The sequence below is a fragment of the Scyliorhinus torazame genome, chromosome 20, assembly GCF_047496885.1.
Source record: "Scyliorhinus torazame isolate Kashiwa2021f chromosome 20, sScyTor2.1, whole genome shotgun sequence".
NCBI classification, from domain to species: Eukaryota; Metazoa; Chordata; class Chondrichthyes; order Carcharhiniformes; family Scyliorhinidae; genus Scyliorhinus; species Scyliorhinus torazame.
Window position 1 is genome coordinate 27,158,285 of NC_092726.1, and position 21,533 is coordinate 27,179,817.

The window sequence follows — 21,533 nt, forward strand, 5'->3', positions numbered from 1 at the left end:
TCCACAAGGCTAAGACCGGGGCCGTGGTCAGTTTTGCCTTGAGTTCCCTCCATTCGCGCTCGTGGGCAGGAAGCCATTGGAAGTCTGTCGTCTTCCTGACCAGGTTCCTGAGAGCGGTGGTATGAGAGGCGAGGTTAGGGATGAATTTCCCTAAAAAATTGACCATGCCCAGAAATCGGAGGACCGCCTTCTTGTCCTCTGGTGTTTTCATAGCTATGATGGCAGCTACCTTGTCCGCATCCGGCCGCACACCCAATTGGGAGATGTGGTCCCCGAGGGACTTAAGTTCTGTCTGACCCAAAGAGCATTTGGCCCTGTTGAGGAGGAGGCCATGCTCATGTATACGTCTGAATACGCGCTGGAGGCGACTGACATGCTCCTGCGGGGTGGTGGACCAAATGATTATGTCATTGACATAGACACGAACACCTTCAATGCCTTCCATCATTTGTTCCATAATCCTATGGAACACTTCTGATGCTGAGGTGATCCCAAACGGCATCCTGTTGTAACAATATCTTCCAAAGGGGGCGTTAAATGTGCAGAGTTTCCTGCTGGATTCATCGAGCTGGATTTGCCAGAATCCTTTTGAGGCGTCGAGCTTGGTAAAGAGCTTGGCAGGAGCCATCTCACACGTGAGCTCTTCGTGCTTGGGAATTGGATAGTGCTCTCTCATAATATTGCGATTGAGATCCTTGGGATCAATGCAAATTCTCAATTCGCCGGAAGGCTTTTTTACACATACCATGGAACTGACCCAGGCGGTTGGTTCCGTGACTTTGGAAATCGCTCCTTGGTCCTGGAGGTCCTGCAGCTGCTGCTTGAGGCGGTCCTTAAGGGGTGCTGGGACCCTGCGAGGTGCGTGCACCACAGGCGTGGCATTCGGTTTGGATAAAATCCTGTAGGTGTACGGGAGCGTGCCCATGCCCTCGAAGACGTCGTGGTGCTGGTTGATGATGGCGTTGAGTTTCGCCCTGAAGTCAGTGCCCTGAAAGGCAGACGCGTCAGCAGGAGAGAGAGAGTGAACTCTCTGAACTAGGTTCAACAGCTTGCATGCCTGCGCGCCAAGCAGGGAGGCTTTCGAGGAGCCCACGATTTCAAAGGGAAGGATGGCTTTGCGTGACCTGTGCGTCACTTCAAGTTGGCACGAGCCGCTGGCATCAGTGGCATTGCCATTCTAATCTAATAGCTGGCAGGATGATGGCAGGATGGCTGGTTTGACACAAAGGCTTTGGAGGTCAGACCGCGCAATGAGATTGGCGGAGGCACCGGTGTCCAGGCGGAATCGTATTTGGGACCGGTTGACCGTAAGGGTGGCACACCACTCATCGTCCGGATTGATGCCGTACGTGGTGCGCGCCTGCGCAGTACGTTCGTCGACGTCGCCATCCCCTCGTTCGGTGCGCACAAGCTCGGGAGTCCGTGAAAAGAATGCAAAATGGCCGCCCTCATCCAGGCTGAGGCCCTGGAGTTGCTCGATTGCTGGGACCCGTTCTGCCTCGTGGGGACCTTGCCGCGCCATTTCAGCCGCTTGGATGTAGGAATACCGACTAGTGGCGTGTTCATGTAGCACGCAGGTCTCGACGGCAATCGCTAGGGTGAGCTTTACCTTGAGGAGCTGCTGGCGTAGGGGTTCCGACTGAACACCGAAAACGATCTGGTCGCGTATCATGGAGTCGGAGGTGGGCCCGTAATTACAGGACTGCGCAAGGATGTGGAGGTGGGTGAGAAAGGACTGGAAAGGTTCATCCTTACCCTGCAAACGCTGTTGGAATACATAGCGCTCGAAACTTTCATTCACCTCGATGTCGCAGTGACTGTCAAACTTAAGGAGGACCGTCTTGAATTTTGATTTATCTTCACCATCAGCAAAGGTGAGAGAATTGAAAATGTGGATGGCATGGTCCCCGGCCGTGGATGGGAAGGGAGCGATCTTCCTGGTGTCTGAGGCAGCTTCCCGGTCTGTGGCTTCAAGGTAGAGCTGGAAGCGTTGTTTGAATATCTTCCAGTTGGCCCCCAGGTTACTGGTGATGCGGAGCGGCGGCGGCGGGCGGACGCTGTCCATTTTGCAGGATGGATGTATGCTGGTGGAAGGCAGATCACTTGCAGGTCGGTCTAAGAAGTTCTAATATCCCTCAACTCCTGGTACCATGTTGTGTTGGGTGCTCTGGATCCGTGGAACACATACAGGCCACCAACACTTAAAATGGTGCAACACTATTTTATTAAGCTAGAAACTGTTGAACATACTTTCACTGTGGGCTAACACGATGTTAGATTAGACTGAAGACCTATGCCTATCCTAACCAGCCTATGCACTCAGCACATGGTGAAGATCTGTGCTGTAAACTCTGTCCTTCTGAGAGGCTGCATCCCGAATGAGCGGGAAAACTGATGCCCTCTGTCTTTATAGTGAGTGTGCTCTCACTGGTGATTGGCTGCGGTGTTGTGTGTGTTGCTTGGTCTTGCTGTGTGTCCATCAGTGTGTGTGTGTCTGCACCACGATATACTGGTGTACATTATGACAGGATTCTCCCGGAATCACGATCGGGCGGAGAATAGCGAGTCAGCCGAAGATCGAGGCTGGTGCCGGATTTCCACTGGAAATCCATGCTCCAACGCCTCAATAGCAGCGTGAATGCGATCCTTGCCGCCCACCAGCGCGGGTATGCAAATTGTACAGGAACGCCCGTCAACATATCCGAACCAGGCCCCGACCCCGTACTCTCCGGCCTCCCGCGACGCTCCGCTTCCGCCAGGTGGGACTGACGACGGCACGGTACACCTGTGCTGTTTAAGATCGAGAAACAGGTGCCATGGCCAACGAGGGAGCGACGGGAGGTGAGGCAAGAGACCGAAGGAGCAACGGTGGGCTGACAGGAGTGGCGGTGGGGTGAGGGGGGGGGGGGGGGGGGGGGGCGATCAGCGGATGGGCCTGGGGTCAGGGTGCCCAGGTGTGGACCGCCATTGCCGCGGCCTGCAAGGCAGCCGTCTGGCCGCGCACCCCACTGATTGGCCACTGTGGCCCGTGGATGTGGAACTAAGAACAAAGGACAAAGAAAAGACCAGCACAGGAACAGGCCCTTCGGCCCTCCAAGCCTGGACCGGTCATGCTGCCCGACTAAACTACAATCTTCTACACTTCCTGGGTCCGTATCCCTCTATTCCCATCCTATTCATGTATTTGTCAAGATGCCCCTTAAATGTCACTATCGTCCCTGCTTCCACCACCTCCTCCGGCAGCGAGTTCCAGGCACCCTCTACCCTCTGTGTCAAAAACTTGCCTCGTACATCTCCTCTAAATCTTGCCCCTCTCACCTTAAACCTATGCCCCCTAGTAACTGACCCCTCTACCCTGGGGAAAAGCCTCTGACTATCCACTCTGTCTATGCCCCTCATAATTTTGTAGACCTCTATCAGGTCGCCCCTCAACCTCCGTCGTTCCAGTGAGAACAAACCGAGTTTATTCAACCGCTCCTCATAGCTAATGCCCTCCATACCAGGCAACATCCTGGTAAATCTCTTCTGCACCCTCTCTAAAGCCCCCACCTCCTTCTGGTAGTGTGGCGACCAGAATTGAACACTATACTCCAAGTGTGGCCTAACTTAAGGTTCTGTACAGCTGCAGCATGGAGCCGCGGAGCGTAGCGCGGGCATGGGTAGTGCCAGCCACTGGCACCCCCTTCCCCGTGCCAGGCACCGTCGCAGTTGCGGAGCGGCAAGTGTCAGAGGGAACAGCCGGTGGGGGTGGGAATCCGTGTTGGGGGGGGTGGGGGGTGGGGGGAGGGTGGGCAGGTGGGGGTTCATGCGAGGGTAGAGGCGTGGACCCGGTTGGGCATGGGGGTTCCCGCCATACTAACATGTCCGCCCTTTATCCCCTGCAGGAAATGGATATTGGTATCGAGCCAGGAGTGGTTGGCACTTGCCGAGCCGCCTCCGCAGCCCTGGGGGATACACTGGGGCTGGACAAGCAGGAGCTGCTCAGGGGGAAGGCGCTACAGGCCAGGAGCCTGCCCCAAAGGAGCAGGAGCCAGCTGGCGAGGATGGAGAACCGGCTACCCACCAGGCCGAGGAGGAAGTGGGACGGAAATGTCGCATTAGGCCTCGTGTATGCCGGCCGGGCCTGCGTGCCAGCGTCGACTGCGGCGGAGCAGGGAGACGCCTGCGTCCAGATCATGGCGCATCCAGAGCTGCGGGGCTAGGGGGGGGGAGGGGGGGGGGAGGGCACCCGCTCCCGATGGTCGTCAAGGTGACGGTTGCCCTCAACGTGTTTGCAATGGGATTATCCCAAGCGCCGAGTGGGGACCTGTCTGGGATCTCCCAGGCCTCCGTACACGGGTGCAGCCGTGCCGTTACGGAGGCCCTATATGCCCAGGCGGCGCAAGCATCCCCCTGGATATGGTCCAAGCCCGCCAGGTTGCCCAGGCAGCGGGTTTCGCCGCCATCGCTGGCTCCCATGTCCCCCTATGAGCACCGTTGCATGATGGGCCGGCCTACACAAACCGGCAGGGATTCCACTCCCTCAATGTGCAGTTGGCGTGCGACCACCAGGGGCCCATCGTGCACGTCTGCGGCCGGCCTCCAGGCAGCGTGACCTCCACCCTGGCGCACTGGACGGTGCTCGCCAGGGTGGAGACAATCTCCCCGTGCGAGGGGTAAGGCGACAGGGGTTACCCGCTGCGGCCTTGGCTGGCGCTGCCTATCTGGAGGTCACAGGCCCGCGTGGCGAACCGCGACAACGGCGCACCTGCCATAAGGTCATCGCATTGTATTGGGGGCGCTCACGGACTCTGCCACCTGCGCCCAGGCCCGGTTGACAACTGCGGGTGTCAGCCACCTTCCCACTGTGGGCACGGACTGTCTCGCCTCCCCCCACATGGTAACCAGCAGCCTCTGCAGCTCTGCAAGTGCGAATCCCGGCACCTTTCTCCGGGGGGGGCATCTTCTTGACAGGAATGAGAGCGTGTGGGGACTGCAGATAGAATATCCAGCTTGTCACCGTCCCCATCAAACACTCCCAGGACAGGTACAGCACGGGGTTAGATACAGAGTAAAGCTCCCTCTACACTGTCTCCATCAAACACTCCCAGGACAGGTGCAGCACGGGGTTAGATACAGAGTAAAGCTCCCTCTACACTGTCCCCATCAAACACTCCCAGGACAGGTACAGCACGGGGTTAGATACAGAGTAAAGCTCCCTCTACACTGTCCCAATCAAACGCTCCCAGGACAGGTACAGCACGGGGTTAGATACAGAGTAAAGCTCCCTCTACACTGTCCCCATCAAACACTCCCAGGACAGGGACAGCACGGGGTTAGATACAGAGTAAAGCTCCCTCCACACTGTCCCCATCAAACACTCCCAGGACAGGTACAGCACAGGGTTAGATACAGAGTAAAGCACCCTCTACACTGTCCCCATCAAACACTCCCAGGACAGGTACAGCACGGGGTTAGATACAGAGTAAAGCTCCCTCTACACTGTCCCCATCAAACACTCCCAGGACAGGTACAGCACGGGGTTAGATACAGAGTAAAGCTCTCTCTACACTGTCCCTATCAAACACTCCCAGGACAGGTACAGCACGGGGTTAGATACAGAGTGAAGCTCCCTCTACACTGTCCCCATCAAACACTCCCAGGACAGGGACAGCACGGGGTTAGATACAGAGTAAAGCCCCCTCTACACTGTCCCCATTAAACACTCCCAGGACAGGTACAGCACGGGGTTAGATACAGAGTAAAGCTCCCTCTACACTGTCCCCATCAAACACTCCCAGGACAGGTACAGCATGGTGTTAGATACAGAGTAAAGCTCCCTCTACACTGTCCCCATCAAACACTCCCAGGACAGGTACAGCACGGGGTTAGATACAGAGTAAAGCTCCCTCTACACAGTCCCCCATCAAACCCTCCCAGGACAGGTACAGCATGGAGTTAGTGTGGTGATACACCACAGTACTTCCCTTGCATTGTACATAGTTATATAATAGTTGTGTGTAACGTGGCCCTGTAATCCTGTGTATTGTACTGTGTATTGTACTGCAGCTCTGTAGAGGTTCGGTCACCTGTATGTAACCTGACCTGGCCACTGATAGCTCCGCCTTGGCCACTCCTCTGGGAGTTAGGTATAAGACCCAGCTGCTGAGACCTGACCCATTTTGTCTGGGGTCGTCTGTGTCGGGTAAGCTTCCTATGTAGTGTATTAAAGCCTTGGATAAAGTCTCACATGTCTTTGTGGTTCTTGACGCTTAGTGCATCAGTTAGATACAGAGTAAAGCTCCCTCTGCACTGACCCCATCAAACACTCCCAGGACAGGTACAACACGGGGTTAGATACAGAGTAAAACTCCCTCTACACTGTCCCCATCAAACACTCCCAGGACAGGTACAGCACGGGGTTAGATACAGAGTAAAGCTCCCTCTACACTGTCCCCATCAAACACTCCAAGGACAGGTACAGCACGGGGTTAGATGCAGAGTAAAGCTCCCTCTACACTGTCCCATCAAACACTCCCAGGACAGGTACAGCACGGGGTTAGATACAGAGTAAAGCTCCCTCTACGCTGTCCCCATCAAACACTCCCAGGACAGGCACAGCACAGGATTAGATACAGAGTAAAGCTCCCTCTACACTGTTCCCATCAAACTCTCCCAGAACAGATACAGCACGGGTTTAGATACAGAGTAAAGCTCCCTGTACACCATCCCCATCAAACACTCCCAGGACAGGTACAGCACGGGGTTAGATACAGAGTAAAGCTCCCTCTACACTGTCCCCATCAAACACTCCCAGGACAGGTACAGCACGGGGTTAGATACAGAGTAAAGCTCCCTCTACACTGTCTCCATCAATCACTCCGAGGGCAGGTACAGCACTGGGTCAGATACAGAGTAAAGCTCCCTCTACACTGTCCCCATCAAACACTCCCAGGACAGGTACAGCACGGGGTTAGATACAGAGTAAAGCTCCCTCTACACTGTCCCCATCAAACACTCCCAGGACAGGTACAGCACTGGGTCAGATACAGAGTAAAGCTCCCTCTACACTGTCCCCATCAAACACTCCCAGGACAGGTACAGCACTGGGTCAGATACAGAGTAAAGCTCCCTCTACACTGTCCCCATCAAACACTCCCAGGACAGGTACAGCACGGGGTTAGATACAGAGTAAAGCTCCCTCTACACTGTCCCCATCAAACACTCCCAGGACAGGTACAGCACGGGGTTAGATACAGACTTAAGCTCCCTCTACACTGTCCCCATCAAACACTCCCAGGACAGGCACAGCACGGGGTTAGATACAGAGTAAAGCTCCCTCTACACTGTCCCCATCAAACACTCCCAGGACAGGTACAGCACTGGGTTAGATACAGAGTAAAGCTCCCTCTACACTGTCCCCATCAAACACTCCCAGGACAGGTACAGCACGGGGTTAGATACAGAGTAAAGCTCCCTCTACACTGTCCCCATCAAACACTCCCAGGACAGGTACAGCACGGGGTTAGATACAGAGTAAAGCTCCCTCTACACTGTCCCCATCAAACACCCCCAGGACAGATACAGCACGGGGTTAGATACAGAGTAAAGCTCCCTCTGCACTGTCTCCATCAAACACTCCCAGGACAGGTACAGCACGGGGTTAGATACAGAGTAAAGCTCCCTCTACACTGTCCCCATCAAACACTCCGAGGACAGGTACAGCACGGGGTTAGATACAGAGTGCAGCTCCCTCTACACTGTCTCCATCAAACACTCCGAGGGCAGGTACAGCACGGGGTTAGATACACCAACAATAATGTGCATTTATATTGCACCTTCAATATGACCCTTTTATAAATTGTCTCAATCTGCTTGACAGAAGTGGAATTAGGAAATCAAATTTGATCCGGCACCATTTCAGGAGATCTTGGGAAAAATGGCGCAAAGATTGGTCAATGAGATTTACGGAGCTTCTTGGGCGATGATGAAAGGGCAGCGAGGTGCTGAATTTGAAGTTTAGGACTTGGACAGATGAAGTGACTGCTGCCAGCTGGGCAGAGGACGGATATGGACAGGCCCAGAGAGCCTCGTCAAGGTCAACACTGACTCCACACCCAGTTTGTTGCTTTCGGAGAGTCACTGCTCTCAGCTGGTTAAATGCAAATACTGATTTGCACACAGAACGATCTCTCCAATAGCAAGCAGATGGATGGCCAGCTGATCTACGGGCTGTGGTTTCCTCGCCCATAACCCCTGTCCAAACTGACCTGCTTTCTGCCCCCTCAACTTCTAAAATTCTCTTCCTTTTCTTCTAATCGTCAATCCCGACCTCTGTCCACTGCTCCAACCTCCCAATAATTTTCTGGTACTCAAACATAAGAACTAGGAGCAGGAGTAGCCCATTTGGGGGCAGCACGGTAGCATTGTGGATAGCACAGTTGCTTCACAGCTCCAGGGTCCCAGGTTCGATTCCCGGCTTGGGTCACTGTCTGTGCGGAGTCTGCACGTCCTCCCTGTGTGTGCGTGGGTTTCCTCCGGGTGCTCCGGTTTCCTCCCACAGTCCAAAGATGAGCAGGTTAGGTGGACTGGCCGCGCTAAATTGCCCTTAGTGTCCAAAATTGCCCTTAGTGTTGGGTGGGGTTACTGGGTTGTGGGGATAGGGTGGAGGTGTTGACCTTGGGTAGGGTGCTCTTTCCAAGAGCCGGTGCAGACTTGATGGGCCGAATGGCCTCCTTCTGCACTGTCAATTCTATGAAACCTATAAAATCTGGCCCCTCGAGCCTGCTCCACCATTCAATGAGATCATGGCTGACCCTTTGTGGACTCAGCTCCACTTTCCTGCCCGAACACCATAACCCTTAATCCCTTTATTCTTCAAAAATCTATCTCTATCTTAAAAACATATAACGAAGGAGCCTCTACTGCTTCACTGGGCAAGGAATTCCATAGATTCACAACCCTTTGGGTGAAGAAGTTCCTCCTAAACTCAGTCCTAAATCTACTTCCCCTTATTTTGAGGCTGTGTCCCCTAGTTCTGCTTTCACCTGCCAGTGGAAACAACCTGCCCGCATCTATCCTATCTATTCCCTTCATAATTTTATATGTTTCTATAAGATCCCCCCTCATCCTTCTAAATTCCAATGAGTACAGTCCCAGTCTACTCAACCTTTCCTCGTAATCCAACCCCTTCAGCTCTGGGATTAACCTAGTGAATCTCCTCTGCACACCCTCCAGCGCTAGTACGTCCTTTCTCAGGTAAGGAGACCAAGTCTGAGCACAATACTCCAGGTGTGGCCTCACTAACACCTTATTCAATTGCAAACCCTTGCATTCCGCACCTTTGGGGCGGCGCGATGCCCGTCTGATTGGCGCCGTTTTGGGCGCCGGTCGGCGGACATCGCGCCATTTCCGGAGAATTTCGCCCCAGGTTGCAATTCTTCCCACGCTCGAACGGAGCAGAAGACTCCCATCATGCATCACTGCATCTATTTTCCTGGAGACAACACAACTACCAAGTCACCCTGATGCGATTATCCCATGAGTAGCTGGACATCCTGTTGTGCGAAGGAACTAATGGCGTTTGTGCCTCTCTCAGACTGTGGCGCACCTCTGCTCTCTGTCGCAGTTTGCCAACCCGCAGCTGGCTCCTGATATCATGACCGACAAGTCCCGTGCCTGTCCGCGAGGCTTATTCCACTGGATGTTGTGTGCTCGAGCAGGGGCTGTTGAATAGAGGATAAGGAGTGGGACACTGGCTGGGGCTGGGGGTGGGGAGACAGATTGTCATACCTCTCCTGGTGCCTTGGCGCAGACCAGGGAAGAGACCCGGGCCTTGTGACTCGGAAGGGCTGGACTTAAAGTTGTCAATGGGCGGAATGGTTCCCCCTCTGTGCTGTGCGTTGTTCCTGCAATGCTCACTATTGGTCAGCAGCGAGTGAGACGAGATCAAGTACCCTCAAATTGACCGTTCTAGGGGCGGCAGTGGTTAGCACTGCTGCCTCATGGCTCCGAGGACCCGGGTTCGATCCTGGCCCCGTGTCACTGCCCGTGGCTGCGTGGGCCTCCACAACGCACAAAGATGTGCAGGGTAGTCGGATTGGCCGCGCTAAGTTGCCCCTTAACTGCTCGCTCACTCTGAGGACGCACTGTCGCGGGGGCCCAGGCAGGCTGCGCACCAGCTCAGACATTCGTACGTCAGTGGGGCCCCAGTAGGGAGGGTAGTTTCCGCCCGGTGCCTCTTCCCTCACACGAGAGCGTGAGGAGACGGTGGCGACAGGAGCAGCAGCGGAGAGAGCTCATTGGAGGGCACGGGTCACCGAAAGCCAGCAGTGGGCGGGAGTCCCGCCGGAGCGGGCCCTGTCCGGGCGGGCCAAGCAAAACGCCATAGCCCTCGACGGGGCGGAAAGATCCCGCCGGCAGCCAATGGGAAGCAGCCTCTCCTGCGGGGAACCCCTCCCCCCAGGGGGGAAGTTCCAGCTAATGTGCTCTTCTACGGAAAGAGTGGCCAACTACTTGAAAGGTCAAACCCAGTGCGTTCGGCCCTCCCCAATACGCACCAAACAGTGGAGCCTTCAACTGGAGTCAGGCGAGATGGTCCCCCTTCCCATTGGCAGCAAGGACGTGGGGGTATTCCCGGAGAGGGATGACGGGTGAAATGGGATGCACTTCCACTTCTCACCCCCCCCCCCCCCTCCTCCTCCCACCCAAAGTTGGCACCCCACATGGCGCCTTGCGTGTTTATGGCTTCTGCACACATGCAGCCGGGGGCAGCCTTTCGCAGGGCCCGGGTCGCACAGAGGTCATCAGACGAAAGCATCTGAGCGAGTAGGCCTCCCTGCCTCTATCTCTGCTGGAACCGCAAGGATTGCATCAGGGCGGCGTGAACATTGGAACCCCGTGTGGCGTGATGCCTGGTCGGTTACAGGACTGAGGCAAGCCCGGGGGGGAAGTGACTGTGCATGTGAGCGACTGGTACAATCGGACTGAACCTTGCAACAGTGAGGGCATCCTGGACAAGTCAGATAGCAGTGCTCACCGTTGCTGGGCGAGGGGTTGCCACATGTCCTCCCTCCTCCGCCTCGGAAAAGGCTCAGTGCCTTGGCCCTCCTCCAGAGAACAAAAATGAAAATCGCTTCTTGTCACAAGTCAGCTTCAAATGAAGTTACTGTGAAAAGCCCCTAGTCGCCACATTCCGGCGTCTGTTCGGGGAGGCTGGTATGGGAATTGAACCGTGCTGCTGGCCTGCCTTGCTCTGCTTTCAAAGCCAGCGATTTAGCCCACTGTGCTAAACCAGCCCCTAAGGCAGGTCCACATTGTGCGGTCGTACAGCCTTGTGAAGTGTGCATCACACCCATTCCCATTCTTTTTTTAAAAATGTATTTTATTACCAACATTTACCAAAATAGGTTACAACACATAAACATACTTCCCAGCAATCAACTAAGTCTGTACAATTTGTTTCCCTTTTCACCCCCTCCTTTCCCGCGACAAACAGCTCCTCAAATATGGTCACAGACATCCCCCACCTTTTCTCAACCCCCCCTGCTGAGCCCCTTAACTCATACTTTATCTTCTCTAATCGCAGGAAGTCGTACAGGTCGCCCAACCAAGCCGCTAACCCCCGGTGGCGATGCCGACCGCCACTCCAGCAAAATTCGCCGCCGTGCAATCAGAGAGGCGAAGGCCACGACATCGGCCTTCCTCCTCTCCATGAGCTCCGGCTTCTCTGGTAGGGTGCTCTTTTGGAGGGTCGGTGCAGACTCGATGGGCCGATTGACGTCCTTCCACACAGTAGGGATTCTATGGATACTATGTGTGCCCTGTGTTGCTAATTTTCTCCTTGGTTCAATTGCTCTGTTTTATTACCTTTGCTCTCGAGTCGCCAGGTATCTTTATGATACCGCCACGAGGGTCAAGTCCAAGTAATGACCAATAATCCAATACACCGATTAGTAAGATTTAAATCAAAGCACGTTTATTATACACAGTAATCGCTACTCATGCACAAATTCTACGTCTAAGCTACTTCTACAACTAACAAGCCTATACTTAACTTCGGACTGGCCCACCAGGTCAGGGAAACAAATGGCCTTTCGTTCGGGTTCTGAGCCTGCGGGATTCAAAGTTGGTACGGACTGGTAGCTAGGAGCGCCTATCTCGTAGCGAGCGTTGAGTTAAGACTTACGATTTTGATGATCACTGGAGTCACTGCACCGGTCACGGTCAATGTTGGTCCGTGTTGCTGGGTGACCCGGGCAGGACACAGAGGTGGAGAAGAGAGCGATTTGAACTTGGGGCTCAACTCTTATAGTCCCCAGGGGCTTCCCGCCTTTTGGGGCGGACCCTGTACCTGGTTCTAGGTGATTGGACTTTGTCCCAATCGCTTGGTTCGATTTTCTCCAATACTGGAGCGGTTCCCTGATCGATGGGCGGTCTTGAGGTGCTCGTTCACCTCCTTTTGTGTCGGCTCCTGCTGGCGCCGAGGAGTCTGGCTCTGCTTTGTGTGTCTAGATGTTGCTTATTGTTCCCGGGGATTGCTCATTAGTATGTAGATGGCTGCTACTTTGTTATGCTGATGGTCGCTGGTATCGATGTTGTCTGGTTTTTGCAGAGGTAAATACACAGCAAACCTCCAGCTGCTGGTTTTTGTCTATGTTGGCTGACCTTCCCATCAGCCTTTGCCGTTCGCCATTTTAAATCGGGAGTTGGCCACTTTAGGTGGCTACACCTGTCACCCTGTCAGGCTCCATGTAGCTTTCAATAAGATCACTTCCAATTCTGCTGAACCCCACAGAATCCTTGCCCAGTTTATAATAATAATTATCTTTATTGTCAGAAGTAGGCTTACATTAACACTGCAATGAAGTTACTGTGAAAAGCCCCTCGTCGCCACACTCCGGCGCCTGTTCGGGTACACAGAGAGAATTCAGAATGTCCAATTCACCCAACAGCACGTCTTTCGGGACTTGTGGGAGCAAACCGGAGCACCCGGGGGAAACCCACGCAGACACGGGGAGAACGTGCCGACTCCGCACAGACGGTGAGCCAAGCCGGGAATCGAACCTGGGACCCTGGAGCTGTGAAGCAACTGTGCTAGCCACTGCGCTACTGTGCACTAGAGGGAGCACCAGAGACATGACGTACAGACAGTCAACCAATAGGTCAGTAAGATAGGACACGACCAATGGGCATTCACGATACACACAGAGATGACACTACCACAGGGGGGCATTACACCAACCCATATAAAAGGACACAGCACACATGCTCAGCCTCTTTCCAGTGGAGACACTCAGTAAGTACAGACACAGGGTTGATTGAACATCACACCCACCACGTGGATTGTAGCAGACTGGTTCGTCAGTCTGAGTAGCTATAGCAGGATTAACAGTAGCGTCGAATCCAAGTAGGAGAATTGTTAACAGTTCAGTAAACGTGTTAAAGCTATCTCCAAGTCTGAACCTTCCTTTGTCAGAGTGCACCTCAAGGAAGCAGCTTGTGCTACGACAAGAGCGGAACAAAACAGAAAGTGCCCCTTTCTTTCTCCGTTCTTTACATCTACTAACTCCCTCATCCGCTAATCGTTCTCCGGAAGCTAGGGAATTTTGGCAAACCACTCTCTCTCTGAAGCTACCTCCTACCAGACCCCAGGATGTATGGTCCATGAGGATCTGATGGCTTTTTATAACCTTATGGGGTCCAGATCTGACAGGTCTCCCAGTCCATATACCAGCGTGCAACCCCTCTGGTAGAAACAAAGGGGGATGATGGTGGCATGTGGGACATTGTCCGTAAGATATGATTGCGTCAGTGTGACTACTGCGTGACCAATCTGGGGGTCGCCCCAGAGGTCAGAGAGGAGCAGGTTGCAGAGACGACAGGGCTGAGCATACTGTAGACATTCCGAAGCCCGGTAATCCACCCAGTCCCATTCCTCTGAGACCATTTCTTGGCTCACACAGCTGGGCGACTCACCAGGCCATTTGAGAGTACATTTCACAGTCAACACACCTCCGCCACGTGTAGGCCAGACCAGGTAAGAGCAGTGAAACCGGTGGGTTTTTACCGCAATCAATAACCTTCCCCCGTCATCTCCAGGTTTTAAAATCCTGGATTTCCCATTGAACTCCAATTCCACCGCCTGCTCTGGCGGGATTCGAACCTGGAGTTCGTGAGCCAGAGCGAGACCTGGGGCACGAACCCAGCAACAATACCATTGTGCCTTTATGTGGCTCAAAAGGTAAATCGACGTTGAACATTGGAACATTGCAGAACACATCTATGTGCATAGCATTGTGCAACGGAAGGAAATTACTCTAAGATACCAGATGTCTTGCGCAAACTTGCATAAACATCTTTTTTTTGTAAACATTTAAAAAATTTAGAGTACCCAATTTATTTTTCCAATTAAGGGGCAATTTAGCGTGGCCAGTCCACCTACCCTGCACATCTTTGGGTTGTGGGGGCGAGACCCACGCAGACACGGGGAGAATGCGCAAACTCCACACGGACAGTGACCCAGAGCCGGGATCGAACCCGGCTCCTCGGGGCCGTGAGGCAGCAGTGCTAACCACTGCGCCACCAAGCCGCCCTAAACATCTTTTTTTTCCAACGGCCTTTCACTAAATTTTGCCCGGTGCCTTCTTGACCACTTTGTCGATCGCCAACGTCACTCCTTCAGCACGCTGGATACGACCCCCATGTTTCTTAGTTTCCTCATCGAACCCGACTTCCTTAAGGCTCAGAGGCAGCCTTGGTGTCGGACTTCGAGACGGTTTTTCCAAATTTTCGGACCCGGTTTGCAGGCTTTATCACAGCCCACTCAAAAACATCGGGTTACCGTGCAGAAAGGCCCCTTGTACCCCTTCCCCTGAAGAACAATTCCCCCAGCTCACCGCCTGCCCGCCCACTCACCCAGCAGAACCATTTAGACGCATCATCGTTCATCCTTCAGCAGAGCTTATTTTTGTTAATATTCATTTATGGGATGTGGGCGTCGCTGGTTTCGGCCCCAGCATTTATTGCCCATCCCTAATTGCCCTTCAGGTGGTGAGCCGCCTTTTTGAGCCGCTGCAGACCTTGAGGTGTAGGTACACCCACTGTGCTGTTAGGGAGGGGGCTCCAGGATGTTGCCCCAGCGACAGTGAAGGAACGGCCGATATATTTCCAAGTCGGGGTGGTGAGTGACTCGGAGGGGAACCTCCAGGTGGTGGGGTTCCCAGGTATCTGCTGCCCTTGTCCTTCTAGATGGTAGAGGTCGTGGGTTTGGAAGGTGCTGCCTGAAGAACCTTGGTGAGTTGCTGCGGTGCATCTTGTAGACGGTACACACGGCTGCCACTGTGCGTCGGTGGGGGAGGGAGTGAATGTTTGAGGATGGGGTGCCGATCAAGCGGGGCTGCTTTGTCCTGGATGGTGTCGAGCTTATTGAGTGTTGTTGGGAGCTGCACTCACCCAGGCAAGTGGAGAATATTCCATCACACTCCTGACTTGTGCCTTGTAGATGGCGGACAGGCTTTGGGGGGAGTCAGGAGGTGAGTTACTCTCCGCAGGATTCCCAGCCTCTGACCTGCTCCTCTGGTAGCCACAGTATTTATATGGCTGGGTCCAGTTCAGTTTCTGGTCAATGGTAACCCCCAGGATGTGGGGGATTCGGCGATGGTAATGCTATTGAATGTCAAGAGGCGATGGTTAGATCCTCTCTTGTAGGAGATGGTTATTGCCTGGCACTTGTGTGGCACGAATGTAACTTGCCACTTGTCAGCCCCGAGCCTGGATGTTGTCCAGGTCTTGCTGCATTTGGACATGGACTGCTTCAGTATCTGAGGAGTCGCGAATGGTGCTGAACATTGTGCATCAGCGAACATCCCCACCTCTGACCTTCTGATGGAAGGAAGGTCATTGATGAAGCAGCTGAAGATGGGTGGGCTTTTGACTCGGTACAGAGCTTGCAGACACACTGTGCTGTTGGAGGAGGTATGAGTTCTTCAGTCAGAAAGGGATGTGTGGTGGGTGGATTGAAAAGTCTCCGAGTCTTGGGGGCTCTATTGCACCTCTTGGACTGCAGAAGGACGGGGAGTTGGAGCGGAGGTCAAGCAGTTCATAGATTGTTCGTAGACTGAAGAGAAGGAAGCCTTAACTATGGGTGCTCAGGGATCGGTTCTCCTCCCTGAACCTCAGCTAGTGTCTGAGGTGGGCGCACTTCACCGAGGAGGTGGTCACAGGACTCTGCCACCCCGTGGAAATAGGCCTAGAGTCTCAGAGTAGGGTGAGTGTGGCACTGTTGCCCTCAATTCCTACCCGTACCCACTGTCACAGCTTCCAAAGCCAGATCGGCCTTCTTGAAAGTGAACCCTGGGAAGGCGACGGGTCCTGATGGGGTCCCTCGTGGGGCACTCAGAGCCTGCGCGGACCAGCTGGCAGGTGTATAAGAATTGGCAAGTCATGTTGCAGCTGTATAGAACCTTAGTTAGGCCACACTTGGAGTATAGTGTTCAATTCTGGTCGCCACACTACCAGAAGGATGTGGAGGCTTTAGAGAGGGTGCAGAAGAGATTTACCAGGATGTTGCCTGGTATGGAGGGCATTAGCTATGAGGAGCGGTTGAATAAACTCGGTTTGTTCTCACTGGAACGAAGGAGGTTGAGGGGCGACCTGATAGAGGTCTACAAGATTATGAGGGACATAGACAGAGTGGATAGTCAGAGGCTTTTCCCCAGGGTAGAGGGGTCAATTACTGGGGGGCATAGGTTTAAGGCGCGAGGGGCAAGGTTTAGAGGAGATGTACGAGGCACGTTTTTTACACAGAGGGTAGTGGGTGCTTGGAACTCGCTGCCGGAGGAGGTGGTGGAAGCAGGGACGATAGTGACATTTAAGGGGCATCTTGACAAATACATGAATAGGATGGGAATAGAGGGATACGGACCCCGGAAGTGTAGAAGACTTTAGTTTAGACGGGCAGCATGGTCGGCACAGGCTTGGAGGGCCGAAGGGCCTGTTCCTGTCCTGTACTTTTCTTTGTTCTTTGTTCTTATGTGGTTGTGGATATCTTCAACCTGTCCCGACTCCATTCTGAGAATCCACTGCAATTCGCATACTGTCACAACTGGTCCACAGCAGACGCCACCTCCCTGGTTCTACACTCATCCCTGGCAGATCTCGACATCAAGGACTCCTACATCAGACTCCTATTTATTGACTACAGCTCTGCCTTCAACACCATAATCCCAGCCAAGCTCATAGCCAATCTCCAAAACCTAGGACTTGGCTCCTCCCTCTGCAACCAGATCCTTGACTTTCTGACCCATAGACCACAATCAGTAAGAATGAACAACACCTCCTCCACGATGGTTCTCAATACTGGCGCCCCGTATTTAGCCCCCTACTATACTCCCTCTACAAGTACGGCTGTGTGGCGAAATTTGGCTCCAATTCCACCTACAGATTTGCTGTAGTGGGTCGGATCTCGAACAACGATGAGTCAGAATACAGGAGGGAGATAGAGAACCTGGTGGAGTGGTGTAGCGACAACAATCTCTCCCTCAACGCCTGCGAAACTAAAGAGTTGGTCATCGACTTCAGGAAGCAGAGTATCGTACACACTCCCGTCTGCATCAATGGTGCTGAGGTGGAGATGGTTAACAGCTTCAAATTCCGAGGTAATAGCCAATTAGTGCGGATGCTGGAATCTGAAACGAAAGAGAAAATGCTGGAAAATCTCAGCAGGTCTGACAGCATATGTAAGGAGAGAAAAGAGCGAACGTTTCGAGTCCAGGTGACCCTTTGTCAAAGCTAAAAGGCACAAAAAGTGGGAGATATTTATACTGTGGAGTGAGGGAATGAAAGATGAGTCATAGCCACAGAAACCAAGGGAACAGAGTGTTAATAGCCACAGAAACCAAGGGAACAGAGTGTTAATGGCAGTCCCCAGAGAGAACAAAAGGTGTGAAAGGCCAAACAGCAGAGAAACTAACACCAGAGGGTAAACTGTGACAGATGTATATGTGGGGGGGAGGGGAAGCGGGAAGCAAAAGGGAGAAAAGGTAAGGAAAGGGGGGATAAGATAGGGCGGAAAATTATATATACAAAGAAAGGCAAGAAAGAGAGAAATGTAGAAGACAGTTAAAATGAAATGGGATGAAAACAAAGGGGGGATCTGAAGTTGTTGAATTCGATGTTGAGACTGGAAGGCTGTAGCGTGCCGAACCGGGAGATGAGATGTTGTTCCTCCAGTTTGCGTTGAGCTTCACTGGAACATTGCAGCAGGCCAAGAACAGACATGTGGGCATGGGAGCGGGGTCTGGTGTTAAAATGGCAAGCAACGGGAAGGTCAGGGTCCTGAATGCTCACAGACCGAAGATGCCCAGCATAGCGATCACACAGTCTGCGTTTGGTCTCTTCGATGTAGAGGAGACCACATTGGGAGCAGCGGATGCAATAGACCAAATTGGAAGGGATGCAAGTGAAACGCTGCTTAACCTGGAATGAGTGTTTTGGGCCTGGGATGCTAAGCATGGAAGAGGTAAAGGGGCGATGTATTTGAGGACATCTTCTACCTCCCCCAACAATGTTCCGAGGTTCCCACCCGCTTTAAGAAGACCACCATCATACTGGTGCCAAGGAAGAACCAGGCACCATTATGGAGTGTTTCGGGAGGTACTCCCAGAATCAACTGCAATTCGCATAGCGCCAGAACCGGTCCACAGCAGAAGCGTTCTCCCTGGCCCTACACTCATCCCTGGAGCATCTCGACAACAAGGACTCCTACATAAGGGCAGCACGGTAGCATGGTGGTTAGCACAATTGCTTCACAGCTCCAGGGTCCCAGGTTCGATTCCCGGCTTGGGTCACTGTCTGTGCGGAGTCTGCACATCCTCCCCGTGTGTGCGTGGGTTTCCTCCGGGTGCTCCGGTTTCCTCCCACAGTCCAAAGATGTGCAGGTTAGGTGGATTGGCCATGATAAATTGCCCTTAGTGTCCAAAATTGCCCTTAGTGTTGGATGGGGTTACTGGTCATGGGGATAAGGTGGAGGTGTGGGCTTGGGTAGGGTGCTCTTTCCAAGAGCCGGTGCAGACTCGATGGGCCGAATGGCCTCCTTCTGCACTGTAAATTCTATAATTCTATGATCAGACGCCTATTTATTGACTACAGCGCCTCCTTCAACACCATAATCCCAGCCAAGCTCATATCAAAGCTCCAAAACCTAGGACCTGGCTCCTCCCTCTGCAACTGGATCCTCGACTTCCTGACCCATAGACCACAATCAGTAAGAATGAACAACAACACCTCCTCCACGATAGTCCTCAATGCCGGGGCCCTGCAGGTTGCGTACTTAACCCCTTACTCTACTCCCTGGACACACACGACTGCTGACGTCACGACCATAGTGCGTCAGATCTTGAACAATGCTGGGCTGGATTCTCCGATTTGAAGACTCAAGTGCTGACGCCGGCGTGGGAACAGCGACGTTTTACGCCAGGAGAAAACGGCGGCAAAGCTGCACCGATCCTCCGTCCGGTGGGGGGTGGGGGGCTAGCAGGCACGCAGCGTAGGTGCGGACGCGTCCGGAGAATGGCCGGGTCTGCGCATGTGCAGAGTGGCGGCTGATCGCCAAACGTAACTTCGCCTTCGGAGACCGGAGAATCCTGCCCCATAAGTCAAAATACAGGAGGGAGATGGAGGGCCTAGTAGACTGTATCGACAACAAGCTCTCCCTCAGTGTGGGCAGCACGGTAGCACAGTTGCTTCACAGCGCCAGGGTCCCAGGTTCGATTCCCCGCTGGGTCACTGTCTGTGCGGAGTCTGCACGTCCTCCCCGTGTGTGCGTGGGTTTCCTCCGGGTGCTCCGGTTTCCTCCCACAGTCCAAAGACGTGCCGGTGAGGTGGATTGGCCGTGATAAATTGCCCTTAGTGTCCAAACAATGTTAAGTGGGGGTTACTGGGATACGTGGGCTTCAGTCGAGTGCTCTTTGTAAGGGCCGGTGCAGACTTGACGGGCCGAATGGCCTCCTTCTGCACTGTAAATTCTATGATTCTGTGAATGTCAACACACCTATACACATAGCATTTTGCAACAGAAGGAAATGACTCAAAGATAGCAGACATCTTGCACAAACTTGCATCACCACCTTGTTTCCTTTCATCAAAATATTTCACGCCAGGCATTTTCATTGAACAATCAAATGCAAAAGACCAACCAAACAATGTTATAAAGAACCAACCCCCACTCCTCCCCCCTGTTCCCTTTTCGCCGCCCCCCCCCCCTCTCCAGAGGCCAAAACGTCGGCCTCCCTCCCGACACCTCCGAACGCCGCTACCTCTGGACTCGGGGCCCACCTCCACCCTCAGCATCTTGGCATCATGTTCACGAACCCCGTCAGCCTCGGGCAGGCCTAAAACATGTGGACGTGATGAGCAGGCCTCTGTGGGCACTGCTCTACCTGCTTAAAGACCCTACCCTGTTATGATATACACCAGCATATCATGGTGCAGACACACACTGATGGACACACAGTGGGACCAATCAACACACACAACACCGCAGCCAATCACCAGTGAGAACACACGCACTGTAAAGACAGGGGGCATCAGAGTTCCCGCTCATTCGAGCTGCAGCCTCCCAGTAGGACAGAGCTCACAGCCTGCAGCACAGATCTTCACCATGTGCTGGGTGCATCGACTGGTTAGGACAAGGCATAGGTCTTTAGTTAAAGCTAGTATCGTGTTCACCCACAGTGAGAGTATGTTAAACTGTTAATGATTCACTAAAATAGTGTTGCACTATTTCAAGTGTTGGTGACCTGTATGTGTTCCACGGATCCAGAGCACCCAACACAACATATCCGTCCTTGCTACCGTCATATGCGTCCCACGGACTACTTTATACTGAATGAAGCTCAACCCCGCACAGGACGAGGATGCGTCCACCATCCGCAGGCCCACATCCCGGCCTCCACCTCCCCTCCCAGCTCCTCCTCCCACTTACCCTTTAGGTCCCCCACCAGGGACCCCTCCCAATCCACCAGCTCCTCGTCGACCTCGGACACCGACCCCTCTCCTATCTCCCCCTTCGACAGCACCCTATCCTGCAACCCCAGGGGCGGCACCCCAGGCAAGGACGGCATCTCTCTCTTCACAAAATCCCCGACCCACAGGTACCTAAAACTGTCCCCCCCCCCCTGGGCAGCTCGCACTCTTCCTCCGGGTCCTCCAACCTCGCAAACCTGTCCCCTATGAACAGGCCATCAAACCGCTCGATCCCTGCTCGTCGCCACCCCCCCCCCCCCCCGAAACGTCGCATCCAACCCCTCCTTGGCGCAAACCGGCGGTTGCCTCCAGCCCTAAATGCCGCCTCCAGTGCCCCCACACCCGCTAGGCCGACACCACCACTGGGCTCACGGAGTACCTGACCGGCGAGAACGGCAGCGGTCAACAAAGCCCTCAGACCCGTTCCCCTACACCGGTGATTGTCAAAGTGGGGGTCGCGACCTGCGGATGGGTCGCGGGATGGTGTGGAATGTGCGTCACCGAAAATGATCCCCAAAGATGGCCTGCCC

The 21,533-nt window shown here is 53.7% G+C and overlaps 1 long non-coding RNA gene across 2 annotated transcripts in view; it reads left to right on the forward strand.

Annotated features, from left to right (window-relative positions):
- LOC140397016 (uncharacterized) overlaps positions 1 to 4,201 on the forward strand; it is a 62,968-nt gene extending 58,767 nt beyond the window's left edge. For both annotated transcript variants that reach the window (XR_011936665.1, XR_011936664.1), the window contains exon 3: positions 3,885 to 4,201. This is a non-coding gene — a long non-coding RNA (uncharacterized lncRNA). The remainder of the gene's footprint in view (positions 1 to 3,884) is intronic.
- The last annotated feature ends 17,332 nt before the right edge of the window (positions 4,202 to 21,533 follow it).